The sequence below is a fragment of the Phalacrocorax carbo genome, chromosome 19 (assembly GCF_963921805.1).
Source record: "Phalacrocorax carbo chromosome 19, bPhaCar2.1, whole genome shotgun sequence".
Lineage (NCBI taxonomy): Eukaryota > Metazoa > Chordata > Aves > Suliformes > Phalacrocoracidae > Phalacrocorax > Phalacrocorax carbo.
The window spans coordinates 2,094,026-2,111,847 of record NC_087531.1 but is presented as its reverse complement, the minus strand read 5'-3'; the positions used below and the strand labels follow the sequence as shown (position 1 = coordinate 2,111,847).

The following is a 17,822-nucleotide window of genomic DNA, read 5'->3' as shown; positions in this document are numbered from 1 at the left end:
AGTTTCACCACTCACACTTGGGGTAGAATTATTGAACCATCTTCCAACTCCGAAGAGGAGCTACCACATCCTATTTCAGAGAGGGACTGGGCAAAGGTACTAGCCTTTAGAGGCCGGTGTTCTTATTACCCCCGCACCAGGAAGCATGCGGTGCAGAAGTGACGGCACGAAGGGAAGGTAGATTTTGCCATTTCTCGTCCGTGAAGGAATGAGTCTCAACCCAGCATTTTCCATCAGCCAGCTTCAATCCAGCACTTTCCATCAGAAGACACAGAGCAGATTGAGGAATCCATCTAGAACAGCCAAAGAAAATCTGCCCAAAGAAAATCTTAAAGCTACTACATCAAGGAAATTGCAAGTTAAGCTGTGACCTGTAAAAAAGGTTAGTCTGAAGACCAGTGAAATTCTTGATCGCACATTATGTTCATCATACAACGCCCTTGGGGACACAGACAGGAAAGCCCCAGGAAACAGTAGCTCAGTCTTTCAAGTGTAATAGCAGCAGGATCCTTGCATATTTACATATAGAGTTTTTATTCATTTTGACCTCAGACCTCCCGTGTTTCAGGAAAAAACTTCCCATCCCTGTGGCTGCGCACAATTCTCAAAGGTAGCCGGGTGCAGCCTTGCAGGCGCTGGTGAGCATGCATGTTCGCTGAAGTAAGCAAATAAATATCATTAATTTTACATGGCAGGAATGCTGCAGCCGACAGATTTTATATTTTCTTGCACCAAGCAAATTTATACTGAAAGTAAAGTTAATTTGCATGTGTTACCTAGGTGGCATTTGTACGATCCCGCTCGTCTGGCGCGCATGCCATCTCCTGTTACACACAGCGAGGGACTTCTTGCTGTCAGCTCACAGGTGAATCAGCTTTGAGGGGCTGATACTTGTGGTAAGCAAGAGCGGTTTAGCTGGAACTCAGAACAACTGAGTTTCCCAGCTTTTAGCATTTCTGCGTCCTTCTGGACAAATCAAAACCATGGCAACTGATTATTAAAGATAAGATATACTTTTTTTTTCCAGTGATGTTCTGGGAAATATTATTTACAATTTCTATTTTATAGCAAGAAGCGGGGAGTGAATGAAAAATGCCCTTTCACCCCGCCAGAAACCAAGACTTTCACCTGAAACAGTGACGGTTGATGCCCGTCCAGCTTATGTTTGAAGATGCTGTTGCCAAGAGGTGAGAGAGACATCCAGACTTTGCAGGCTGCTCGGTCCAGGGCCCTGCTAGCTGGCAAGCAGGGAGGCCCATCAGGACCTCTTATGGTAGTGGAGAGTTTTAAGGGAAAAGCGCGTTACTTCAGTGGAAGCCTGATAGGTCATTAATAAAGGAAGGTTCTTGCCAACTCTTCATTTTTTTCAACTGGGCCGAAGTCATAAAACTCCAGAAAGAAAGAGATGTAACTCACATGGAATGAAGAATGGACAAGGGTCACTTGTGAGCTCACCTCGGAAACAACTGACATCAGATTTGCTTCGTATGGAGAAACAGATGTCCATATAGGATGATGAGACAATCAAAATCCTAGTACTACAAAAAAGAAATTAAAAGAAAAAAGGAACTATTCAATACAGGCAAATAGAACATGTGTGAGCAGTAATGATGTTTTCTGCTATCTAAGTATTAGTCAAGGATATCAGGACATAAAACCAACAAACTCATATAAAAATAAACCCTTGAAGTCAGACACCTAATAAAAATATTGCTTGAAAGTCCAGTGTCTAGCTAACCAGAGACTTCTCTAAGTGTTCAGGGGCCAAAAAACCTCCACTTTTTGAGAAGAGATAGTAGGCTGACTAGAAACAACCATTTCTGAGACCGTGCGAAATTGGCTTACAAAACAGTGTGACCCTCAGCCAGCAAGGGAGCAGTATCTGTATGCAGGAAGAGCTCGAAGACTATAAAGAGTCCTGCTTCCTCTGGACAGAGCTCTGCATTTTTCTGAACGCTTTGAGCGGCCCAGATTCACGTGCCCTTTTATAATACTATAAACTGGTAATCACGTTGTACGTAAAATTCACTATATTTTCTAATATGCCTATTTTTTTAACATCCAAATGAACTCATCAGAGCTGTTTTGTAGAGAAGCTAGATCATCTTTGTTTTCCCTACGGACTGAAGAAAGTGAAGTAACTGACAATAAAAAGAAGAAATCTCCCAATCTCCCGGAGTCACCGCGAAGGGCAACAGGAAATGAGTGAACCCCCCTCTTCTGAAGAACACCTTGGGTGGACAAGCTGCAGTTCATCAGTTTAAAACATCCAAGGCCACCAGCAGCCAACCTTCCTTCGCAGGGCAGAGGAAAAGAGAACTCTGGCGATGTGGACAAGCTGCAGAGTGGACGATCTGCCAGTACATCAGCCTCTCTGTTCTGCTCTGCAAGAGTCACTAATCCTGAATTCACCAGTGGAGGCTGGGGACTGGCTCCCCAGGAGCACGTTACTTGTAACTTTGCAGTTAGCTGAGGTGTTACAGCACAAGAGGAAAACTCTGAGTATGTACTTAGAAGATGCAAGTCCTCAAACTCCGTGAAGTCAGGAACGTTCACTGCTGAAAAATGACATTCATTTCCCTCAGCAACGATTAGAGTAGGACAGCATGGTGACAGAACTGTGCTTATTATTGCTCACTTATTCTAAATGAAGCGAAGCAAAGCATATTAAATCTGCATTACACCAGTTTTCAATATTTGAACAAATAAGTCTTCTGCATATTAAGGCCGCGGTCGGTATGTCTTTACATTCTGCTAGAAACCCAAAGCCATTTCTCTTTAGCCTCCAGCAGTTTCTGGGATCATTTCTATTCATTGACAGCAGCAAAATAACTGTACAAATGAAAACGTAGCTAGCTTCTACAGAGCTTTCTTGAGTTGAGCAAGACATAGTGTCTCCACAGGGTGAGGTCACTCCTACCTTTATTTCCCTTGGACTCATTTTATACCTTTCTATATTCAGATCTGAGGGCTAGAAATCCCTGTAAATCACTGCTCTAATGCAGCTTAAACACACACAGCAGATCAGAAAGTGTTTGGTCACGACTTGGTTATTTCTTCGTGCCTGCGTCTGTTTAAAAAGGACAAATCCAGAAGTAGCCGATAGATCTGATCTTGTTATTATCTGATGGGGAAACATCTTCCAGATTCATCAATATAATTTTTTAAGCATTTCTGATTTAAAAAGACCAAAAAAAAAAAAAAAGAGTGAGCTGTAGATAGTGTTTACTTGGCCTTCAGCAGAAAAGTGTTTTTGCACTCTGTGCGGTGCCAGGTTAGTTACACCTTTTTCCCTGACTGGAGCTGACATCACAAATGAAAGCAGCACACAAACAAACAACAAAAAGAAAAGCTCGTACTAGCTGAAAGTTTAAATATTTTCCATCTCTGTGTTTTTAACTAATTTTTGCCAAGTGAAGGACAAAAGTCAGAAGGAAAAAGTTATTTTTCAGTCTTGTAAGGTCAAGTTCTAAAAATAAGTGAAAAACACCTACACCCTCTGAAATGGCATGCGAAGTGTTCTACAAAGTTTCTTATATATTTATGGTCACAAGAAACCAAATTATATAAAAGATGAGCAGTAAGGATTTCAAAAATCATCTCCTCCAGTTTCTCCCAACAGAGGATCAACAGTACCTATGGCATTCTTCAAGGAGACTTCTCTACCCGGTTCTTAAATGCTTCCAGCGATGGAGACTCCACAACCACCCCAGGCAGCCTTCCAGCTGTTAGAAAATGTTTCCGAGGGATGCTTTTTAAGCCCATTGCTTCTTTTCTTATTCACCATGGACTCAGAGATTAGTCCCTCCGTTGAAGTAGCACTATATAGTCGAAAACTTGTGTTTCAATTCTGTTCTTGTGGAAAAGAACCTGGCAATGTATGCAGCTCCCAAGTTTTATGCAACCAATATAGAAAGGCAGAGATGAAATATGAGCGTAGTCCTTGCAGGCTGTCAACGGTCAGTTCTAAGAGAAAGAAAAGTCTTGAAGTCTCCACTAAATCTTAATCAGTCATGATTTTTGTTAATTGTCACAATACATGAAGGGTCCATGACTCAGCAGATACACTGTCTGTTGGGGTGAACTGCCAGGTTACAGCTGAAGTTGAACCAACCTGGTCCATTCATGCAATACTCACTTCTGGGTCACTCATGAGCGGATCACTAAGAAGCCCAATACGTCAGAATTTCACAGCACAGTTTTTTTCAGCTTGTACTTGTTTTGAATGCTATTGTCTAACATTTGCAAATCCCAAAGATACACACTGTGAAAAGGACGGGACGCCCAAGTCTGAGGCCCAGCTGCCAGCAGAATCTCCAGTCTCTTCCTACCTTCCTACTATGTGCTTCCAGACAAAACAAAAACCTACTTTAAAAAGTTTGCAAAACATGATTTTACAGCTTGATTATGTACAAATACTTATTTTGTCTGTTGCTAAAACACAATCTCAACAAACAGGCTTCCTAAATGATCTGTACTTAGAGCTATTCGCAGTCCTGAGGTAACAAAGTTTAGGCATTAACTAAATAACGTAAAGATTAGTGCCAATGCTTTATGGAAAACAGATTCATTCTCTGACATAAACACCTAAAGCGATGCAAATATTATACACAAAATCCATCAGTCAATAAGTAAGAACATCCCCATCCCCTCCCCACACGCCTCATTCATCGCAAGATGGAATAACCCATCACAGGTTGTGGTTTGTTACATGTTTGAAGAGTTACAGCTTGCTGCAGTCTGGTTTATATCTCAAACTCTGAATTCCTCAGGAAAACAAGGCACTGAAGGTCACCAAAGATCTTTTAGAAGCACTTCTAATTTTTTTTTTCATTTGATCAATGGCAAACTGCAACGACAGAGAATCAAGCCTGCAAAATACAATAAACCGGCATGGCTCCATGGTGCACTATGCTAACTTTATCATTCATTCTTCTTGTTTTCTACCCTGCTAACGGAGTTGGAGTAACGTCAGTCAAGCCATTTACAGGAGCTAAAAAGAAAGTCACACAACTCGCTGTGGCAACAGGCAGGATGACATAACCACAGGATCACAGCAATGGGCACACGGCGACAGTCGCCTCCTGGGAGGGAGCTACTGCCCTACGCCTTTAGAAAGCAGGGCCTTCCTTGAAATAACATTGGAGTTCCAGAAGGATTGACTTTCCCACCTATTCCTCCCACGTGATTAGAAATTTGATAACTTTTATCCTTTCTGCGTCTGAAGGGCTGACTGACTTTCAAGGGAACATGAGTTTTTACCCTGAACATTGTCTTGGAGTTTTAGCATGCTACAAAACACAAACACCATAACGTTAGAGTACAAAAATAGCTGCAAAATGGTTTCTGAAAAAAGGCGCGGAGATGCTTTCCAACATCTGAGGGAGGAATCCCACAAAAAAGAGACTGATGAGCCGAGAGCACATTCAAACTCTGTTTTACCCTCAGCTCCTAACCCTCAATGAAAAATAGTAACCAGAACCAGTACGACCTGAGTAGGGGTTTTCCAATATTTCCGCTGCTGAATAGCCAACACAACAAATGCACATTTAATAAGCAGGAGGCATTTGTAAGCCGTCAAAGACATACCAAGGGCTGCCGTCTTTATTCCTTTTTCCTTTTTTTTTATTTTTTTTAATTCTTTGAATACTGGGGTAGGAGGAAAAGGAAGGTGCTAGTCTGAAAATTCCTAAGTGAGTCATCAGGACAGATTCCTGTGCCCCTGGACCTGACCTAGGAGTTGGAAGCAGCTCCTGTCCCACAAGGTTTTTTGTTTCTTGATCTCTCTGACGAGACTGCCAACAAGGTAACCAATTTGGAGCAACCTTGAGAGAGCAAAATGGTCTGATTTTTTATTGCCACATTACCGAGGGGGAAAGAACCCTGCTCTATAGACATAGAGCTGAATCTCTCAGAAGCTAAGCAGCTTGCACTAGGTCACACCATGTAAGTAGATTGAACCTGGTAGCCCAAAGCTCAAGCCAGCACTGCAATAACTAAATTGCCTTTCTTCTCTGAAGAAGGGGAGTCTTCGTTAGCAAGCATTGGCAGGGAAAGATGCTAGAAAACCCCCACATGTGCACATTCCTCTAAAAGAAGTGATACTACATATTGCCTGGGCAGCCACACCACCACCGTAAGTGGCTGATCTTCCTGCAACTGACATATTCTGCCCACATTGGCTGAGAGGACGGTGCATGATGACGTAGGAACTCTGAGAAGCATCAGCAAGAAAAGCTGTACTTTTACAAGAGAAGAAAATATCGAACAACTATAGCCTCACAACAACTAAAGTGTGTCTAAGTGCACAGTCAGAACACCGCAGTTCGGTTTCATCACAGATGTGATACTGAACTTCCAACACTAGAGAGCAGCAGGAAGCATGAATGAGGCTCACCTAGACTGTTCAGGTAGTCTCGGTTACTCGATTACTTGGTTACCAGTAGCTGCACCCAGAGAGTCTACGCAGGAACAGCAGGAGACGAGGCCAGTGACAGGACTGGTGACAAAGCCACAGTGTAAGTCCAAGGTGTATCCAGAGACGGGGCTACAAGCTCACCCTGAACGTTATCCTTCATTTACGGGAAGGTCCAGGACTTCCCAGTGCCTTGCTGAGATTTCACATCTCTAATTCAATTTTTCCTTCAATCACATTTGTTGTCTCGAGAAAGGTTGCGGCACTCTCAAATGTTCTGCACTCCCGGGTCCCACACTGATAGTCCCACCGCTTCCAAAATGTCTGAGACATTGTGTCAACAGAATCCTGTCTGAGGAGAACTAAGACACCTGGAACTAAAATGCTTTTTACAACATGAGGGCAGGAGGCCAGTCACAAATTTCGTATCGCCCCTCACGCAGTTTTGCTCTACCTCTCGTTTGAGCCCGCCAAGGCCAAACTATGACAAACCAGAAGCCCAGGGGGCTGAAAAGCCGTGGCAAGTGCAGATCAAGAAGAGCTGTCTCCCATCCTTCCCTTCCTCTCAGGCAGCTCGCTGTAATGAGGGTCACAGATGGGGGTGTAAAATGCTGCCAGAGCTCCTTCTCCCCACCGCCACCCTGCTCAGAACTATTCCCCAGCATATGTTGTAATCACACACCCAGGAGGGTTGTTAAAACCTTACAGGAAACATCTCACATTTTTTCCTTTACTATTCATGCCATTTTCTATTAGGGACAATAAAGACTTCTAACATTGGATTAAACTCATTTGCAACAATGAGCTGCTATTGCTCCAGGAGCCAGTGGGAGCTCAGACTTGTTGAGAGAACTGGGAATAATTAACTGAATTGTACTGGAAAAAAAGGAGAAGACTGAGGGCTGTTTTGACCAAAGGAGATGCAAACTGATGCGATGGTTAAGCCATCATGTCTTGCTGGGAATTATTGTTGGGAGTATCATTAATGCTTAGAGTATGCAGGTTTTTTTCAGAAGAACTGCTTTGGCCGTAGTCTCCCTTTTTGGTTTTTGCTACTAAAAGACACCTCCCAGAGCCATAATGACAATAACACAGTTTTACTGATGGCTTTCACTCATTGCTCAGTATGCACTAAGTCACTTCCCAAAACTCTTAGGGATGGCAAACCTTAAAAACAAAAGCTCTTCTAAGCAGACTGGTTTTTCTTTTCCTCTAAATGATGTATATAATTCATCCCCGTGGTCAAACCTTCTTATTGTGTAATCCAGGGGTCTTCAACAAGAGTGTAAACAGGAATTGTCTCATTACAGAAGGGACTGGAAGTGCTCAGCGCTCTGAGATCACACATGTAGGTGGGCAGACAGCACGTACACTTTTTAATAGTCTAGGGACCTCTCTTAGGGAGCACTGACTTGGTCTTGATCATGCACCAAGACTGATTAACTCAAAAGAAACATCTGGCACTGACCCCTTCACAGGCAGAGTACTGAACCTGGGGGACCCTGGAAATCTACTCGGATACGTTGCTGGAGCTGTCTGCACGTGATTAGTTCGGTAGCTATACATAAATGCACGTACTGTGTGTGAATAATACTATTTCTGTATCATATATACAAGTTATATATACAGAAAATATACATGTTACACAGATGAGTATTTGCAGTCCTCAAATTACTGCCTTCTAGCCACAAGTTGGCACATGCCATTAGCCTTTTGACATGCAGCTTCAAAAAAAGATCAAGTATCCATCGATCCTTTCAGCAAGGAAGATCCCAAGGAACTTGACAATCTATTCATACCTAATACCACCAGAACATAGACACCTTTGGGACAGAGCGCACAGCCAAATACATAACAGAGTGCAGAACAGCAGGAGAAAAGGGAAACATTTGCCTTGGGACTCCAGAGAAAACCTTGCTTTTTATAGCGGGAGCCAAGGAATGGTTAGCATCCATTCACAGGAGACAGAACGGTGCTTTCTATGGTCACATCCCAAAGACCCACAGAGAAAATTTGAACTTCACAGTTTATTCTGTCTCAGAAGTATGAAGTGGTAAGTTACCTTTCCCAACAAGCTGGACCAGCAGTTCTAATAACTGTCTTCAGACAGACCACAAAGCTAACCTTTCTGTGGGCACCTCGAGGGAACATCAAGAAATTTTCCATGCCAGAAGTTATATTAAGCAAACCTGTTCAGGTCTCCTGGATACACGCAGCAAAAAGCTGTAGCTTTTTACTAAGTGTTGATTCAAGATTAATGATAGTTCTCTTGACATTTCCTCCCTTACTGACTACAACGGGCCATTTTTTTTCTTCCCATTTGCTCTTTTCCACATAACCTCTCCATAGCAATTAGCTCTACTGCATACATTTAAAAAAAAACTGCACGCCAAAAACCAGAAGGAAGATATCTAGTGTGATTTAACAGCTGGAAATAAGCAAAACCAGCACCAAGCAATCAGGTCTTTTCAGGACACCAGTGATCAAAAGACCACTGTTGAGGTACTCTGTAAAAATGGAATTTGCAGTCAGATGTTTGCAGGAAACACAAACCTTTTCACTGTTGAAAATTAAGAGTTATCTTGTACGAAAAGGAAGAAGGGATAGATAGCACTCTATTAATCCCCCCTCACATCTTCGCTGGCTGTGGGGATGTTGAAGGCTTTAGGTCAGAAGCCTGACCGTTGCTTTCTCCAAACTCAACTCTTCAAAATACTGGATGGGACAGAGAAAGGGGGAAAAGAACTCGATCACTAAATGCAATACTCTTCGTCTCTTCTCAGGACAAGGCTACACACTTAAGTTCAGTTTTAATAGGAGTAGTTTAACGCTTGCAGGCAGAAATATGACTTTTTCTTACACAAGGGAAATGGTGAAAAAGGCGTTTATAAATCACAGTGGAAATCGTTCAAGTGTAGGTGCTTTCTTTGATTGCCATAGAATCAGGGTGACTGGGAGATTCATGGAGGGCACAAAGAGTGGGGGGATAGAGGAGGCACCAGCAGATTGTCAAGGCTGTTCTCTAAAGTGGTCTTATCCATATGTAAAATGAGAATCTTGAATATGAAAAAAGAAAATGGGTTTATTATTATAGCAGAGCCTTAGTATTCCACAAAAATCATTCTTCCTCCTATGGTGGTGGTAGAGCAGAACATTGTCTCAATCTTTTTTGCTCATACCCCACTTCAACTGATTAATAACTTTTGTTAGATTTCGAGCAAAGAAGAATGAATCTTCTTCCTGGAAACTGTCTTTTATGCCTTCATTAATTATTCCCGAAGTCTTGACCACAAAAGGATACCAGCTCCTCGAGGATGAGCAGAGAATGACGAACACGGTATCTTCTAGACAGACCCCATTATATCACAAGGCAGTATATTCTCCACACTGCTGTCCCCCTTCCAGTGTTTGCCTGAGGCGTTCCATAGGCTTTCTGTCAAAGATAATTACGGCTGTCACAGGAATGAATAGACACAGATGTTCACAGGGCCCACGCTCTGGGGGTGGGGAAGGACAGGTATCGTCCTCAGAAGCAGGAGCACTTTGTCTCTCTCAAAAGAGAGATCTCATACAATATGAAGATGAATTTTCAAACAGAAATAACAGCACAGAGCCAGGCAGCTGAGCCCTCATTCACGCCGGGTTAGATAACTACGTTAAATACTCAGCTATTATCACGCAGAACTATCTCCCCACTCAGGGCTGAAAGCACGCAGGTACGGCACGAAAATGGTATTCGAGCTGCAGCTTTCGCCAAGCTGAAGGGAGCGTCTGTGCTACCTGGTCCAGACTACCTGGAAATTATTAACAGGTGCAAGTCAAAAGAATCGATTCAAGAGGCCTATTAGCCTTAAAGTAAACAGTTTCATTTGTGAAACTGCTGGTTTCACCAACGTCACGGATTGTGGAAACAAAGAAGCCACTGGCTACTAAAAGCCTGCTTTTCCTGGCGCACGTACTGTCAGCTCATCTTATCATACATCTCTTTTCACATGCACATTTTATTTTCATAAGCTTTGAGACATTACAGATTACTGGCTTTATCCGAAAATTGTGCTCCTTTGTACATCATTTATAAACTCAGAGGAAAATTCAACATCATCCAGACTATGGGTTGGGTTTTTTTCACCCCTAGAGAAATGGAAAAATGGCATGTACACAGGCTCGCAAGTGGTGGGAAGCTCTCCAGAAAGATGGAGTCTGGAGACTAATCCAAACCTCTTGAGTTTTCAAGAAAATATCAGACCAGAAATCTCACAGGAATGAACTGGCTCTGGAGATTTCTGGCAATTCCTTTTCCTGACCCCACCCAAAGCTGAAAAACAGCTAAAAAAGCAAATCTAAGCTTTTTCACAATATTTTTCAGTATCACTGTCTGCATAAAGATTCAGAGTAAGTCCTTGCTTCATCTAATCTGCTCTTCCCACTCAAAGGTTGCAGGGACACATATTTAGCCTAATGGCGACAGTGACAGAAGTACTCGAATTTTAATTCCACATGGAAACTAGAAGTTCGATCCTATGTATTTTTGCAATGCTTCCTTCAATAAAGGCCAATTGCTTTTGGCTAGCACAGCAGTTTCTTCCATTAACCTTTATTCAAGCCAAAACACTTCGGGTGTAAGCGACATTGAGTTCCTGAGACAGCGACGGCCAGAGAAATACCTATCATGAGAGTGGAATCCGAGAGCTCTCCCTAAACTCCAGCTGCCTTGTCTCTCCTTGACATCTTTTCAGTCTTTGAATGCTTTCTGCACAAACCATTACACCCTTCAACACTTCTTCCAGGAAAGCACACACAATTCCAGGAACCCCACGCCTCAGGTGAATAAACAGCAATGACAAAAGCAACTTTCTGCTGGCAAGGCAGGAGACAATGTTGAAACTTTGAGTCTCTATACACAGATGCAGTAAGGGCTACCGTGAAGGCCAATATTTCCCAAGGAAATCAAATATCAATGCATGGTTTGGATAGGAGATCTTCTGGAAAGAGTAACAAGCATGTCTAACCCTGTATACTCAGCAGAATCTGATCTCACAGCCTGAGATCATTCGCTGGCTTCAAGTCACATCTGGGAGTTACTCCTAACGCAGCGGGAAGACAAGTTGTTTCTAGGGAGATCCAAGTTCCACTTCTAAACCTCCCTATAAAACAGGAGCTTTTGCCATTTCGTACTGCGGATGCCCCCTCCTTTTCTTTTTTTTTTTTAATTTAGATGAGGTTTGTGGTGGCCTCTAGCGGAACATGGAACAAATAGTATATAAAGGAAAAAAGGCATGTGCAGCCTCCTACAAAGCTGACCAGGCCTTCAGCTATTCATAGCTGAATTCACTGGGAATTGGCTTAAAACTGTACATACTTGCTAGTACAGGGCTGATCTCCACACCCTAACTGAGAGTGATCCATCAATTCAGACCACAACAGCTCATTCAAGCAAGAAAACACCTGTAACAACAGTTTTGAAATTATATTTTTGATGTTTCCTAAGGTTTGTCAAGTTGTCAAGTCCACAGGAATAGTGTCCCTTGTCTTGTTTCAGCCCTTCTGCTTCCTCAGTAAGGAAGGTTATAACTGGATTTGTTCTGAGCCCCAAGAGAACAGGCCAAGATCAGTCTGGGATCTCAGCAATCACCCAGGCTGTTCCAGCGCGCCAGCTAGCCCAAGCTTTGGCTTCCGACTTCAAGGGACATGGGCTGATCATGAGTGAATACACTATTTGACTAGCATTATGATACCTTCCTCCCCTCCATTTCCTAGTAAGTCCTCACGCTCATTGAAAATCCTGGGTTATTTCTCCTGCCACTCCTCAGGATTCTTCTAATATGGCTTTTCCATCATGACCTTGCATGCTTTGGACTTTCCAAAAGCTCTTTATTACACTGTGCAACTTCTCCTGCTGTAGAAGTTCTTCCGCGTCTTGGCTAGCGGCCCTGTGTTGCTCTCGATCCAAAGGAGTTCACTGCCCAATGTTTAACATTACTTTTTTGTTCAAATGACATCATTACTAAAGCGCTATTTAGAATTATTGCTCTCCAGACCTTCTTCATAACCTTTTTGCAATCATCTCTTCCAGCAAACTCATACACTAACCTGCTGCCAGGAAGGTGGCCTAATATGTTAGTATCTTGTCTCAAATTGGAACACCGCTCACTTGACACAAAGCTTGCTCTAGCACCTTTGCTCTGTCTTTATCCTACAGCTGAAATAAAGGCCGTAGGAACTAGTTCAACAATGTTTCATTTTCTTAATAGCATTTGCTAACAACCACATAAAAAATTCCTGTGTCCTGGGTTTCCTCCATATGACATAAGGCTCAGGGATTTCTGGACCAGAATTGAGAAGCCGTTCGAAAACTTCTGTTTGATCATAAATCAAGTCCAGTAATTACCTTTTTAGTAAAAACAGCCCCAGTTCACAGTTTCCAGGCTCCACGGTGGGTTCGTAGTGCTGCCATGGGCCTTGCTCAGGGTCCAGGAATTCAAGCAGACTCCACTTTCATTATAGCACCTGCAGCAGCTTCCACACCGTGACTCTCAAATGGCACCACTTGATAATTGCTGGTCTGCATGACACTGGAGGCAACAGTGTGGAAGGACTCCTTATCTCTCCATCTTTCCATAGCTCTTCCAGTACCCTGCCATTTATTTACTCGCTGTCACACTGGCTGCCTTCCACAGCGGGAGCTCTGCCTCCTCACATGGCACATGGCGAAGCCAAAAGAAAAGGTTAGTTAATTTGGAAGTGCTGTTGAAAGCCTGGTAGAAGGCAGAATGGATTGGGACCAGAGCAGGTCCCGAGGCACTGCCATCAGGGTGCTGCTGCTCCCGCGGCAGGTCAGTGGGTCTCAAATGGTCCAGCCTGCGGAAGTCTCAGCAAGCAGCCCCGCCAAGTTGGGGTGAGAGAATCGCTCCATCTCTGCCCCGGCTTAGCAGCTGAAACCGTACTGAGAAAGGGAAAACCGACGACCCTTAGCAAAGGAACTACATGAGACACCCCTTCACATCAATCGGATGGCGTGAAACCTCATTTCAAGCAAGCAGGGGCAAATCCACTGTATTTTAAGCCCACTGTGCTTAGGAAACAAGTGGTATAATCAACTGAAACATTTGCTCTCAGAAGTACTGTTAAAATCTGGGACCCCACTGGCCTCTTGATCTTTCCATGTGCTGTTTGATGAAATTCCACCAGTGGCCTGGGTACATTTCCAAGGAACTCATGACTTCTGGGAAGGCATTACACAGCTACACTGTAACCATTCATGACCTGTGTTCAGTTCTGGCTTGGTTCCTCCTCAAATCCACAGCATTCTGCAAAGAAAACATTCTTTCCATTTCAAGTAAGCTTCTCCATCCTGAAACCAGTCTGGTTCAGGCACCCAACCTCCCCTTGCCCTGCACTCACCCCCAGACTTCAGAAATACAGGGATTCTAATGGAAGGGCTTCCATGATGGCAAAACTCCTGCGAGACCTCACAGATTTGGTCTCCCTCAATTCTGGATCTGTTGGGGGGTTTTTTTTTTTAGGCAAGAAATAAAGGAAAAGCAACTGTTAATATTGCTAGTCCTACCTAGAGCTGCTACTACAGTATGAAAATTCATATACTCATTGTTTTCCGAACCTTTAATATTTGCCATGAAAAGATAAGGCCTAGCTGGTGAATTCTGCCTTTCACATCAAAAGGAACTGAGATGTCCATGAAAAAAAAAACCAGGGAGGATTAATCTTGCGAGCTGGAGACCAGAAAATTAAATGGTTCGTTTTTCAGGACAAGGAGCATCTTGGATGCAGGTGTTTAGTCCAACAGGAATCTGAACCACTCACGTAAGTCATGTAGCCACATTATATGGCTAAACACACATTCCTACACGTGTGTTTAGATACCCCGGCAAAACCCAAAGGGCAACACACCTAATTATTGGATTGCTTACATTATTTCATTTTTAAGACGAGTGCCAAATTAACAGACTTCTCTCACAGCAGGAAGAAGGATTTACTTGGAAGGATTTACTTTATATGTAGAGAATGCAAGTATGTTATTCACTTAAACAAAGAGCAAAGAAAAAGGCAGGGTGGGACTCAAAAAATACTGTTCTTCAAACTATTCGTTCTCTTAAGCCACTCTTTACAAAAACGACCTCATATTTAACCCTGCGCACGTCACCTTCCCCAAAAGTTAAAAACACGTCTGTAAAGCAGTAATGCTTTGAGAAGAAAGCAAGCTGTTACCACGTTAGAAGTTGTGTTGCTAAAACTCAAAGTATTTATAAACTTCAATGAGACACCAGGGATAACCTGAAAATGCACCATGCTCCTATTTTCCCCACTAAAAGAGAGGGAGGAACACCAGTCCATGAGATTCAAACACACATCAAAACCCTTTGTGAAGTACTGGATTTTACATTATACCAAAATAACCTCACTGCTTCTCCATCTGCCTAGGAAAACTGCCAGAAATTAAAACAAAGAAACACGGACACTCTTTGTAGTCAATCAAGAGCTTCAAAATTTGTTTTTAAGCTCAGATACACCAACATCTGTTTTGAAGAAGTCCCGTTTAAAGAAACGTTGATGCCCCTTTAGAAACCAAATATTTTTAACAAGTCTGCTCCTTCCAGAACTCCTACCAAAGACAGACTTAATAGGTAACAGATACTCTCAAATATCTGCTTGACTATATCCATCGATTCCAGCATTTTTTCTTGGGTTTTAGAAACTCTGCCTTTTTGCGAGCAAGCTTTAACTTCTGCAGCCAGTTAAAGAGAAGTGGATCACTTCACGTACTGCTTTTGCAACCAAAAACCTGCAGAAAGCCAGAAGCTCTGTTCATAAAAAGATTTTTTCCCCCTACATTAGTTCCTTGAATTCAGATTCTGTGCTAACGTGGCATTGTTTAGGATGAACACACACTTCAGCTATTTTCAAGGAGTGGGAGTTACAAAGGATTTTAATACATTTTCCAAGGGAAGGATTTAAAATTGTATGCTGAAATAATATTAAAGTACTAATTAAAAATATTTTAAGTTACGTTTTCACAGTTTATTAGCTTCTTAGCATCACTTAGCTTAGACAGTGAAAGAAAACTGGTTTATAGCATAGAGTTTATAGCTAGTTTCATTTACTGGCTTTCACATACTGCTATTGTCTCTTTATGTCACTCACAACCTTAATACCTAAGTACCTTCATTCAAGATCACTGAAGGAATGTCAAGATCTTCTCCTCCTTTTCCTTCATTGTTTTAAGTTACCTACCCATGACTTGCTTCAGGAATACTTTTTATAGCCACAATTGAACCCGCAGGTAAATCAGCTGAAACAGAAATCTTACACAACTTGCTGAAGGATAAAAGCCTTGCGATTCCCCCATAATGAGTAACAGCCCTTTGCTGTGAATTTTCTATACTACATCACTTGCACTGCTGAAATCAAAGCTGGGCTGCATTTGCTGTTGCACTTGGATTTCTGGCACCTTAGGGAAATTCTGAAATTTACAAAATAATACTTTTCTGATACGCTTTTAGCTTGTGAAAACATTGTGTGCATTAAGGGCCATTCAATCTAGTGCCACTTGACAGAGACCTTTTAACGTGATGTTAAAATACCTCTCATGTAAATTTAGGCATTAAGACTGAAGTCCATAAAGCTGTAATTAAAAAAAAAGGTCTTTATTTCCACCTTACTCAGAACAGCCCTGTCTCACAGTATTGCTGTTCAGATTCCATAAAGCAGCGTGCCCAGCTAGTGATGCCTCTGTCTCACCACGGCTGGAAGTAAAGCTTTACTGGCATTAGGGATTAATAGACTGCACATTCTTAAACATACATGCTGCGTTAGTTTCAATCTAATGCATGTTAGGACTGTGCTTTTTAATTCCACAAGAGCCCAATAAACCCTTCAATATTTACTTAAGGGGATTTTATGGTCCTCTTGTTTCATGAAGGCATTTATATGAGCTCTGATCTTATGCCATTTGCATCATTAGCCATTAATTTATGAAAATTAAATAAACAAAAATAGCTCCATGACTTTCTTCACATGCCCACTAAATGCTGCAATATTTGTTGGTCCAATAGCTAGAGATGGAACAAAAATACGGCCAGCCCAACCGCTCCCTGTCCCGACACTACTACAGACATTCCAATAGGAAAAGCTGAGGAAAGATTATGAAGTTCTGGGAAAAAATCCATTTTAGCTACTAATGCTTATTATCACATTTTCTAAGGTCTAGAAAGCTTTTTAAAGATTATTGGGGATGAAGAAAGCTATAGGAATGTTAGGATCCCAGAAGATCTTCCTAAACAAAAGGAAAATGTATGTTGCAATGAACCTGCGTCAAGCTGTTCTCTTGATTTTTTTTTTCCCAGCGCCGCATTAGCTTTCCTTCTATGTCCCTCTTGTGGTAACTGAGAAGAACTGTAACATCTGCAACGGAAGAGCTAATTCCCAGCCTTCAAAATTTTTTGCTTTGTTCCTGCATTTTTGGTGCAGTTTTTTTAATAAAAAATGTCTTTTATTAAGATTTTGTCGGTATACGGGGGATAGTTTTTCTTTTTTTAAAAAAACCCAACAGGTATTCTTTGCTCTTCCATTTACTAGCACTGAGGCTGGGTAAACTAGGTAAAATTGTACCGAATTTTCATTTGAAGATTTGTTTTAGGGAAGAGGCAAGCAAAAGGAAAAACTGAGAGAGAGAGAAAATTAAGAACTCTAAAACCAATAGTTACCTGAACATTAAACAAAAAAGAAGAAATAGAGAGATGTTAAAATGCAGATGTGAAGTGACAGGGCAGACAAGGAGGTAAAGCGATTTAATATGCATAATAAATTTGCTGATTGCATTTATGGGTCTACAATATGTTAATGTATGGCCAACCACAGCACTAATTACACAGCCATCACCATCAGATGGGTAATGTGTGAGCGTTCCTTAAGCATTCTGTGCCAAGAGCATCCGATCCCCGCTGCGTGCTCATTTCCCCCTAACCTGAATTGTTTTATCCCAGGATAAAAATACACTTTTTTTTTAATCCAACCCTGTCATTCGAAGTAGCAGTTTTGCAAAGATCCCTCACACTCACTTTGATTGGCTCTGAACCCCCCACGTCACGCTGACACTTTCCAGCACTATCTCCATGGCTCGGAGTTTGCAGAGACCAATCAGTTCATTCCTTTTCGTAACAGCTTGTTTTCAGCCCTCTCTTGTGCAGTCCTGAGTAGAGGATGTTATCAAATCCCAGTGCTGGTGTGTCTTGGAACTGAAACGAGTTTCAAGGAAAGTCCTCTGGCAAAGCCAATTATTTTGAGTCAGGACTGTATTTCTACCAACACCTAAAACTGCTGCATGCATCAGTTTTACACTTAACTCATCAGGAACCTTTATTATCACCTCATCAGGAAAATCACCTTAAAC

General features: G+C 42.1%; 1 protein-coding gene across 5 annotated transcripts in view; it reads right to left on the bottom strand.

The window, feature by feature from the left end:
• The window catches only part of COMP (cartilage oligomeric matrix protein), a 38,705-nt gene that overhangs the window by 17,294 nt on the left and 3,589 nt on the right, over positions 1–17,822 (bottom strand). For 2 of the 5 annotated variants that reach the window (XM_064469326.1, XM_064469325.1), the window contains exon 3: positions 101–1,538. The exons of 2 other annotated variants lie outside the window; for them this stretch is intronic. The gene's annotated coding sequence lies outside the window, so the exon portion shown is untranslated. The remainder of the gene's footprint in view (positions 1–100; positions 1,539–17,822) is intronic. One more of the 5 variants, XM_064469324.1, reaches the window with a different exon arrangement.